At 40.9% G+C, this 7,500-nt stretch overlaps 1 protein-coding gene across 1 annotated transcript in view; it reads right to left on the bottom strand.

Moving 5' to 3' along the window:
* Nucleotides 1-6,944: 6,944 nt before the first annotated feature.
* Nucleotides 6,945-7,500, bottom strand: part of LOC143032338 (cadherin-AgCad1-like) — a gene marked incomplete in the record, with an annotated part of 140,109 nt that continues 139,553 nt past the window's right edge. The window contains 1 exon segment of the mRNA XM_076196951.1: nt 6,945-7,500. This exon segment is cut by the window's right edge and continues 529 nt beyond it.

Below are 7,500 nucleotides of genomic sequence, written 5' to 3' on the forward strand. Positions count from 1 at the left end.
TATATATATATATATATATATATATATACATATATATATATATATATATATATATATATACACATATATATATACATATGCATATACATACATATATATATATACACACACACAACACACACACACACACACACACACACACACACACACACACACACACACACACACACACACACACACACACACACACACACACACACACACACACACACACACACACACACACACACACACACACACATACATATGTGTGTGTGTGTGTGTGTGTGTGTGTGTGTCTGTATATACATACATACACAGAGGGAAAGAGGGGTAGAAAGAGAGAGAGAGCGTTGTTAAGTTCGTCTGGACTTTATCTTGACCTATACAGGATCTTGAAACGGTGTGCTCAAGCCTTTTTAAGAAGAGATAAGGAGAGCTGAAGATCTTGTGGACCATTACAGTGCAAATGACTTCGAACCTGCTCACTCAGTCCTGAAGAAACTCTACTCAAAATATGTGATCTAGTGGGAATTGTCCGAAAAGTTTATGGGCAATCAGTTTTAGACATGGAAAGGTACAGAGTTTGCGCTGCAAAAAGTGCTTTGTGCAGTTGAGCATAGTTGACCCTCCGAGAAGCCATCTTTCTCTAGTTTGTGTTTGGATAGCGGGATTTAGTCCACCGATAGATGAAACTCTGCCTTTTCTGAGTGATGCCAAAAAAAGTCTGTATGTAGTTGATGAAAGTCGGAGGTGAGGGCAAGAACCGTGAGTTGCATGCAGTGCTGTCTACCGTTTGGAAGTCCAGAACCTCTCTCTTTGACTGCAAGAAAGGGCTTGTTATCTCTCTCTGGAAAAGGAAAGGGGACCGCCAGGGCTGCAACAATGTGCCGGACAAGGTACTCGTTCACCTGTAGCTGGCACCGGTTCGTTCACAAGCGTTCAGACAGCATAATTCATTCTGCCCATGCATATAGCGAGGGCATTGAAGTGTTGGGAAGTTTCATATACCTTGGTGGTATTGAGTATGTTACTGGTAGATCATCACAGGAAGTCCTTCGAAGAACAGGTGTGGTCCATGGTGTCATAGATTTGCTCAGCCAAAGTATAAGGTGTTGTTGATATTCCGAGACCTCAGCCGAGTCTGTTCCGAGACCTCAACTCAGTCTGTTCCAAGATATCAGCTGAGTCTGTTCCGAGATATCAGCTGAGTCTGTTCCGAGACCTCTGCTGAGTCTGTTCTGAAACCTCTGCTGAGTCTGTTCCGAGGCCTCAGCTGAGTCTGTTCCGAGACCTCAGCCCAGTCTGTTCCGAGACCTCAGCCGAGTCTGTTCCGAGACCTCAACTCAGTCTCTTCCAAGATATCAGCTGAGTCTGTTCCGAGATATCAGCTGAGTCTGTTCCGAGACCTCTGCTGAGTCTGTTCCGAGACCTCTGCAGAGTCTGTTCCGAGACATCAGTTATGTCTGTCTGATACCTCAACTGAGTCTGTTCCGAGACATCAACTGAGTCTGTTCCGAGGCCTCAGCTGAGTCTATCCCGAGACCTCAGCCCAGTCTGTTCCGAGATCTCAGCTGATTCTATTCTGAGACCTCAGCCCAGTCTGTTCCGAGACCTCAGCTGAGTCTGTTCTGAGACCTCAGCTGAGTCTGTTCCGAGACCTCAACTCAGTCTCTTCCAAGATATCAGCTGAGTCTGTTCCGAGACCTCAAATGAGTCTGTTCCGAGACCTCAGCTGAGTCTGTTGCGAAACTTCGGCTGAATTTGTTCCGAGACCTCAGCTGAGTCTATTCCGAGGCCTCAGTTGACTCTGTTCCGAGACCTCAACTGAGTCTGTTCCAAGACCTCAGCTGAGTCTGTTCCGAGGCCTCAGCTTAGTCTGCTACGAGACCTCAGCTGAGTCTGTTCCGAGACCTCAGCTGAGTCTGTTTCGAGACCTCAGCTGAGTCTGTTCCGAGGCCTCAGCAGAGTCTGTTCTGAGACCTCACCTGAGTCTCTTCCGAGATCTCTGCTGAGTCTCTTCCTAGACCTCAGATAAGTCTGTTCTGATAACTCAACTGAGTCTGTTCCGAGACCTCAGCTTAGTCTGCTACGAGACCTCAGCTGAGTCTGTTCCGAGACCTCAGCTGAGTCTGTTTCGAGACCTCAGCTGAGTCTGTTCCGAGGCCTCAGCAGAGTCTGTTCTGAGACCTCACCTGAGTCTCTTCCGAGATCTCTGCTGAGTCTCTTCCTAGACCTCAGATAAGTCTGTTCTGATAACTCAACTGAGTCTGTTCCGAGACCTCAGCTTAGTCTGCTACGAGACCTTAGCTGAGGTTGTTCCGAGACCTCAACTGAGTCTGTTCCGAGACCTTAGCTTCATTCTGTTCCGAGACCTCAGCTCAATCTGTCCTTAGACTTCAGCTGAGTCTGTTCCAAGACCTCTGCTGAGTCTGTTCCGAGACCTCAGCTGAGTCTGTTCCAAGACCTCAGCTAGTAAACTCGTTTTGCTGCCGAGACACCAGCTAGTAAGTACCTCCTGTGAACTTTATTTCTTCCTGTGAAGTTTATATCTTTGAATAGTGACAAATGATTGTGTTGTGTTTCTTTTAATTGTATATGTATCGCGTTTTACATTTACAGGTATAAGATAAAGTGTAGTGTTCTAGTGATTTAGAATCAATACAGTAGTCTGTTACTGTATTCCAAAGGTAGAAGTAATAGTATAAGGTAAGCAGAGTAAAATTCGTGTATTTATTTTATTTAATGACCGTTTTTGTTTCTTTTGTTGATTTATATTTTCTCTTTGCTGTTTGTATTGCCGAAGGAGGAGCGACATGGTTTGTGTAGGTTGTTTGTACCTGGTGGATTGCCTCAGGATGTGTGAGGAGAAAATTCGTCTTCTCAAGAGTGTGCTCTGTGAAAAGAGTGAATCCTCCCCACAAACCAAAGAACGCTCCACCTCTTCCACTTCTGCCACTGCCGTGAGCGAGTGGCGCTCCGTGGTGTCCCGTTTGTCGAACCAGCGTTTGGTAAACGGGTGCCCTGCGGAGCAACCGCTAGCTCTAACCAATCATTTTGCTCTGCTGGAAGATGAGGTGGCTGAAAATCAGGAGTTCTTGGTGGTGGGGGACTCCATGGTGCGAGGCTATGACGACATCTTGCATCGGAAGACTAAACGACGTTGAAAGCTTGTATGTTAACCGGGCCGTGGGATCGCCGATTGTACGCAGACCATCAAGACCATCAAGCAAAGGCGAACGAACAGGGTTACGAATGTTCATACGGGAAGTGAAGATGTGAGTAGGGTGAGATCAGAGGAACTTGTTCGGAATTAAAAGGGCCTCCTTCAGGAGATGAAAGAGCGTGGGAGCGGCCAGGTGGTCTGTGGGATCCTTCCAAGGATCTACGCTGGCTCGTGTTGGAACAGTAGAGCCATAGGGATCAATGAGAGGATATCACAGTTGTGCTTGCAACTGGGATAACACTTTCTTGATCCTTGGTATCTCTTTTCTAGGTGTCATGACCTTTTTACTTCTGTAATGAACTATTTTTGTTTTTTTGTTTTTTTTGAATTTCAAAGGGAAGGGGAAAGAGAGTGTAATGGGGATAACAGAGTAGGCCGAAGCAATGATATAGAGCAATATGTCAGCGTAGGACAAAATACCATTTTAGGATATAATGTCGGTATAGGACAAAATATTACATTAGGATGTAATGGCAATGAAGGGCAAAGTATCACGATGGTATTTAATGATAGTAGAGGACAATATATCACGGTAGGATATAATGTCAGTGGAGGACAGAATATCATTTTAGGAAGTGATGCCGGACAGAATGTCAACGAAAGACGGGTGGCAGGTGTGGGACGCAGACGAAAGTGCTGGGGGGGGGGCAAGGTGTTCATGAGAGATCGGATAACTATGGAGGACCAGATGTCCGTGATGGGGCAAATGTCCATTAGGCACTGAATGTCATTGAAGGACCAAATATCAATATAGAGCAAGGTGTCAGTAAAGAACAAAATTAGAATGTAAGGCATGGTGTTGAAAATCAAAACGAGTCAAAAAGAAATAAACATGAGTTTCTTATAACTATGTACTTTAATGCTCGTAGTGTTAGTAAGAAATTTCAAGAAATCCAGGCGTATGTCAAATGCGAAAATCTCAATATGATAGGAATAACCGAGACATGGTTAAATGGTAAAGAGTTTGAATCTGAATTTAATATTGCGTGAACTTACTACGGTAAATAAAAAATAAATAAATAAAAGGTGTAAAGAAAAACTCAGTTAATAAAACACCAGGGCATGGCGGTTGGCATCTAAGAATCTTAAAGTAAGTGAAAAAATGAGATTGTTGTTCTATTCGAATTATTTTCAAGAAATCCATCATATCCGGAGATGTTCCAGGAGAATGGAAGCTAGCTAACGTTACTCCCACGTTCAAAAAAGGTGACAAAAAGAAACCAAATAACTACAGGCCTATAAGCTTGACTTCAAGCTTAGAAAAAATTATGGAAGCTATCAAAAGAGATGTTATCGAACACCATTTACAAAGTAACTGTTTGATAAACGATAGCCAGCATGGATTCAGACGGAAACATTCTTGCGTGACTAACTTACTCGAATTCTAAATCACAGTCATATCAAATTACGATAATAGAAACAAAGCTTTTGAGACCGTCTCCCACGAAATACTACACATTAAATTAGCTTCGCACGGAATAAGTGGTAGCCGATTAAGTTGGACTAGTAATTAGTTAAACGATCGAAAAAAGAGAGTTGCCCTAAATGGCAAAACTTCTAGATGGAAAAATGTTACGAGTGGAGATCCTCAGGGTTTCGTTCTTAGGCCACTTCTATTCATAATATATATATACATGATAAAGACCACGGAAAATCTATTGTCTCCAAAATTGCTGATGATACAAAACTGTGCGGAATGGCAAATGATCTCATAAATCAATTAGATATTCAAGGAGATTTAGATAAACTACAGCAATAGTCGAAAAGGGGCTAATGAAATTTAAACCATAAGTAAATGCAAGGTAATGCACATAGGTAAAAATAACAGTAAGTACGATTACATATTATTTGGAATTTTGTTAACAAAAGTGGATAGTGAAAAGGATCTCGGCGTAATTATCAGTAACGATCTTAAATCATCTAGGCAGTGTATTTGAGCCTCTGAGAAAGGAAAAAAGATTCTAGGTCTGGTTGTGCGATCTTTTGACTTCAAAAGTCCGTCTCTCATTAAAACGCTATATAAATCGTTAGTTCGTCCATATTTGGAATATGGTCACCGAATCTCATTAAAGACATTGACAGATTGGAAAAAGTACAACGGCGAGAGACAAAACTGATTCCAAACATAAAAAATAAATCATACGAAAATCGACTAAAACATATGAATCTATTTTCCCTAAAAAAGCGTAGACTCAGAGGTGACTTGAAACAGGTCTTTAATATTCTAAAGGGAAGTGACAACATTAAAAGTGACAAAAATTTCACACTGAATGGGAATCAGACAAGAAATAATGGTCTCAAACTGTCAGGAAATAAATCTAGTTTGGAAATAGGTAGAAACAACTTCGCCAACCGTGTAGTTCATGAATGGAATAAACTTCCTGCAGAGGTAGTGCAATACAGTTCATTTCGAAGATTTAAGATTCGTTTGGATAAACACCTAAGCAAAATGTTGTAATGCCAGCCATTTATTTTATATTATTCGTTTATTTGTTGTCATTATTTGTCTGTTTGTTTATTAATATTTATTTGATTATTATTTATTATTATTTGTCCGTCCATTTATTATTATTTACTATTTACCTGTTTGTTTATTATTTAACTCTACCTATTTATCTATTCATTCTATTTATCATTATATATATTATTACCATATTAATCTATTCATTATTATTGTAATTTGTTCGCATCCAATCTAGTTATGGAGCAAAAGGTCTCCTGTCGGTATGCTCCTTCTTTGTAAATCCTTTATACAAGAGGCCTAAGATCTGAATCTTCAAGTCGCTTAGGCTTCCTGTCTTGCTGTACGACTGTGAGACATGAATGTTAAAGTATAACATGAAGAGTCGTTTCGACCTCTTTGGTACCAACCAGGTACTTTAAGAGAAGTATCGTTGGGATGATTTCATATCAAACTATAGTCAGCGCAACGAGAAGTGACCGTTAAGGCGGGGTTAGGAGATTTCCCGGTGATGCCACATCTCCACAGATAACACGGCCCGCACGGCTCACACTAAATGCAGTGTGAGGGGGGCGGGGCTAGAGAATAGATGTAGCGGCAACGTAGCTCTCTAGTGCTCATATGTCATGTCTGACTCGAGGAAACGAAACCTTTGTATAGAAAACATTGCTTTGATTTTTACCTCAGTGGTGGTGTGTGACGAAAATTATAATATAATTATATGTGGCAACATTATAAAAATATAAAATAAAATTATAAAATAAAATAAAATTATAAAATAATTACATGTGGCAACACAGGGGGACTCCCTGTGCTCCGCCCTAACGGCCATTTCTCAATGCAATGAGTATAGAGACCGCTCCGTGAGGCTCAGTCTAGACTAACTACCAACATATTTCATTAACGTCAACTTTGTCTATGTGGGCGCGTGTCACGCTTTGCTAGTATTGATCCTACATACGGGGTTATTTAGGCAAGAATTTTTTTTTGTTGGGGGAGACTTAAGGGATATCCATAGGAATAAGTTGACCAATCCTACGAAAGAAGACCTGTTTATGATAGGAAGGGTGGTTGTATCGAGTCTTGCTCTTAGAAACCGTGGTGAATAACGTCGGCTTGTGAGTGTACGAATGGAACCTCCGAGGCGTGACATCCATAGATAATAGATTTATTGAAACAAAATCTACATTGTTTAGTGGACCACTGTATGAAAGAATTCATTATAGATTAAGGTAGAAGACGCCTTTATATCATAATGATTAGCCAGAAAAAAGCGTGTGTGAACGGAAGTTTATTCTTCATGACAACAAAATGAAGAAAAAAGTTACATAATAGGAGCAATGAAATGTAAATAAAAATCAGATTTTATATACCCGAAATGCATATATTAATTAAAATCGCATAACATTTGTAAAAGAAATATAATTATTAGACTAGTCATAATCTTAGTTTGCAGAGAAATCGCTGCTTCCACTAAGTTTATTATTCATTGGCTGCCTAAGGGTGAATGTCGTCATATCTCTGAAGATTTATCATTGGTACATGCTATGAAAAGGCAGCCAATCAACGAGTTTTAGAAAACCGCGCCAGCCAATGAGCTGCAAGGGGCGTGGCTTATGCCACCAATGGATAGGGCTTCTGTGCAAACTTGAATAACAAATATTTGAATTGGGAAGGTATTGCACGTGATATAGAGAGACTAATGGTAACTGTACATAACCTTAAATCTACCCTTGTATCGTTTTCAGGCTTTCGTCATTTGCAAAATCGCTCAATCAAAAGCGACCATCCTGTAACGAGATGAAGTGAAAATTTTGCGTACTGAGCGAAAACA

The sequence above is a fragment of the Oratosquilla oratoria genome, chromosome 1 (genome assembly GCF_046742065.1).
Source record: "Oratosquilla oratoria isolate Oo_2021 chromosome 1, ASM4674206v1, whole genome shotgun sequence".
Classification (NCBI taxonomy): domain Eukaryota; kingdom Metazoa; phylum Arthropoda; class Malacostraca; order Stomatopoda; family Squillidae; genus Oratosquilla; species Oratosquilla oratoria.